We start from the raw sequence: 3862 nt of genomic DNA on the forward strand, positions 1-3862 counted from the left end.
TTTTCAGCAGAAGTAATCACTGAGGGCATAGAATATATCGTAGCAAAGCCAGACAGTCTTGTCTTCTACCTTCCTGAGCTCAGTTGCTCAGCTCCTGGTTTTTTAGTCAGCAACTGCCATCTTTAGTGGGGTAGATTGCTTTATTACATACTCCCTTTTCTACCTCCCCTAAAAGCAACAAGTTCAACATTATTGCTAGAATCTACTTGCACGCCATGTATGAGGTTTACTGAATCTGTGTATAAGGAAACAGGATCAACATTTATATTCAAATAAGCTAGTCATCATATAACTAAATGGGCATTTACAGAACTGTCACCTTAGAAACAACATTCAATGTCCAAACAGACTGCTCAGCAGAAAAAAAGAGTACAATTCACTAAGGGGAGGACACCTTTCAGTTCTATTTACCTGCTTCATTTCAATTATTCTTCCTCATGCTTTTGTCTTTATTATCTTATGTAATGTAATCACTTATTTGTATAACTTTAATAGTACTGAGTCAAAACAGTTAAGTGAGGAATAAAAATAGGATGAAGCACCATTCTATTGTCTGATGTACTTTTTTTCTTCAAAGACAGAAGATCTTTAATACTTAAACCAATCCCATTTAACCTGTAATGCGTGATTGAAATTTTCATTCTTCAGCTTTTGATCTTTGTTAAGTAGGAGCATCTCAGTCAACTTGGAGAATTTAATCTAGAAGGCCTCACCTGCATATGTATCTGTATGCATGTATGTATACATATATGTATACATACATACATACATACGGACACACAGATCTTTAGAAATGCTCAAGATATATAACATGAAAACATATCACTAAGGAAATAGAGATTATACCAAAGTTGGGTCAAGTCAAAAGCACTGTGTACTTTCATTAAAACATTGATAAAATAATTACTATTTTAAAAAATATAAAGCTCTTTTGAAGCATGTATTACTTTTGTTGATTTGCAGCTTCTCATCAGTGTCATAACTTGGAGCCTTTTTCCCAATCAGAGCTGTCACTTTCCCTGCCTTAGAGAAATCCAATGTTTTCAAAGATCCCATTTACCATTCTTTATTGCACTCCAACATCATAAAGTTATGCATTACAGCAGCATAAAGAAGCTGTAAAATTAGCATTCTTGTAAACAATCTTCCATGCTCCCTGGATGAAGCAATCTGTGATTTGTACTGATCTTTAAAATGTGATTGGAGATCACATTGCACATCATTTCCAACAAAAAACAACTTCATACTGCTGGCATAGGTAGAAAATATTAAGTAGCAAGTTGAAATGTAAAAATAAGAAAACAGTACTTCACCTACTGAAGAATCAAAGATTATAAGTAAGTGCCAAATTGGTGTGACCCCCACTATGAAAAAATTTTAAAAGTCTTTTTCCTAATGAAAGACAAAATGAGAAGTCACTTGATAAAGTTAAATCAACAATGTTTCAAAAAGTAGAGAATTGAAATATTGTGAGACTTATCTATGAATTTAACTTCTAAAGACATCCTTCCTGCCTCCCCCATCCACATGTATATAGCATGAATGGATATGGTTCTTTTAAGAAAAAAATGAGTATATTTCACTAGTTGTGATTCTTAACTATGTAATAATGAGGAAGTCCATTATGCTCACAGGTATATATATGCTCATCAGTATAAATGGGGGGGGGGGGGAAGCATTCAGAAACAGCAACAGTTTTCAGGGTTTACCATCATAGCGGCTAAATAAATTTTCTGTGGGAAAAAGAACCTCTTAGGAATCCTTACACATTTCAAGGCAAGAATTTGATTTAGCTTAAGGTATAGTTCTCTTAGGTGACATAGACCTTTCTGGATAGCCTGGCCTCAAAGACACTGCCTGCTGGGAAGTTCCATTTTTAAACTGACTCATCCCTCTCCCTCCTACTACAGCTTGCCATCATCTGAGTCTGTAACCAACAGGGTTTATTTACTGCTGGATGGTCAGAACTGTAACAAGTCCCTAGGCAAGAGACCATGTGCAAAACTGGATTACACAAAATGCTAGGCACTTAGAAAAGCATCCTGTGGTGAAATATTGTCTAGGTTGGTAGTTTTATTAAAGAGGGGCAGATCTCTCAGCCAGGAGCCCCCTGCCCCTCCCAAGCACCAGTATCAAAGGCTGTTTCAGAGCCATCCTTTACAAAAAGAATTTATGCTCAGCAGGTTGCCAGTGGCAGGAAGCAGAACTTGGGGCCTTGGGGAGGGCAAAGGGAAACCTGAGCCCCTGAGCTGGGCTCTCAAGGACTAACTTGGGTGTGGTCAAGACCCTAACAAATTAAATAATTTAGGCACTGCCCTTCTGACCCTGAATGAAACAGTCTACTAAAGGCAAGGAGTGTTAATCTCTTTTGCCCACTATACTCCTGAAGACCAGAGATCCCAAAGCTCCTTTCTTTTGTGTCCATCCATTTATAAATGCTCTTTTTTTAAACTACCATTTACTCCCTGCCCTTCCCTACATCTGTCTCTGTCTGTCTGTCTGTCTCTCATACACACACACACACACACACACACACACACACACACACACACACACCTACTGCCACCCTGATGATTGAGCCGGAGACAACAGGCTGACTTCTTTGCCTAGAAGAAACTCTTGAGTCCCTAAACTGTTCCCCTAACCCCCAATCCTGAATCTAACACAGGTAGAGCCAGAGAATCCAGTCTTTGTAAGAATCTATCTGTTGTTCCCAGACCCCTCCTAACAAATCGATCTCTTTGCTCCCATGCAAATCTCCTTTGATTTATGCTCCAGGCTAGAAACTAGAAAGCTTAAACAAAGTGTATTGACCATGAATATAGTGATTGTCCTAAATAAAATGCCCTAAATGCAAAGGTCAAGCAAACCAAGGCTGAAAGATTTCTGGCCCCAGAATCTGAATGGGAATCACACCAGAAGCCTCCCCTTCCTGGCCACCAAACACCACTTACTCATACGAGAAACCAAAACCCATAATTCTCCATATCACATACTGAAAATGATTTTATTTTATCCATTTACATTTAACTTGATATAAACTTGTCCGGAAAAGTCAAATAATATGTTTTATATTAGCTCAAACATTTATTAAGAAAACCAAATTCAATAAATTAGCACAGACAATAAGTTAAAACATATCACAAATTGACCAGTATGTAACAAGAATGCTTTATCTACACAAAACATCCTATTTCACATGTTTGTTCATTCTTAGAAATAGCTTCTGTTCTCTGGGGTTGGATTTGACCAGCACATGCAGAAAAAGCTGATTGTGTTTCTCTGTACAAAGTTGCAGGGTTGGAGATGTCCATGTGCAGGCACCCAGCCTGGTCATGGACCTGCTCCCTCAGCAGGGGCCAGTGGCCTTAGCCTAGGTGCAGTGGGGACAACAGCAACAGCAAACAAAACAACCAAGAGGGACAGACAGACTGGCAAAGAACAAAGATAGAAAAGTCAAACAAAACAACAGAAAGCCAAACCTGAAAGACCCAGAAAAGGGATGTGGCTTTTGCTTTTACAAAAGGAAATATTACTTGGACTTTTTTTTTAATTCTTCCCTATAAATACTTATCAAAATGGGTGAGATCACCTCTCCTGTATGTATCATGTAACTCTCTTAGTCTGCTCTAGCCTCCCAGCCACGTGGCAATTTCCTGTTAAGAAACTTCCTAATTATACTCCCATATTGTTGTGCTGAAAAAAAGAAAAAGAAAACAAGAAAACAATATTCCGAAGCAAGGCAAAGAAATGACTGGGTAGGTAGTTGTGTGGAAAGGTGGGGTAGCCCATGAATAGAGAGGAGGAGGAGGAGGAGAAGAAGAAGAAGAAGAAGAAGAAGAAGAAGAAGAAGAAGAAGAAG

Source organism: Petaurus breviceps, unplaced genomic scaffold (genome assembly GCF_028583685.1).
Source record: "Petaurus breviceps papuanus isolate PSGF00001 unplaced genomic scaffold, PetGlider_PUasm1.0 229, whole genome shotgun sequence".
NCBI lineage: Eukaryota > Metazoa > Chordata > Mammalia > Diprotodontia > Petauridae > Petaurus > Petaurus breviceps.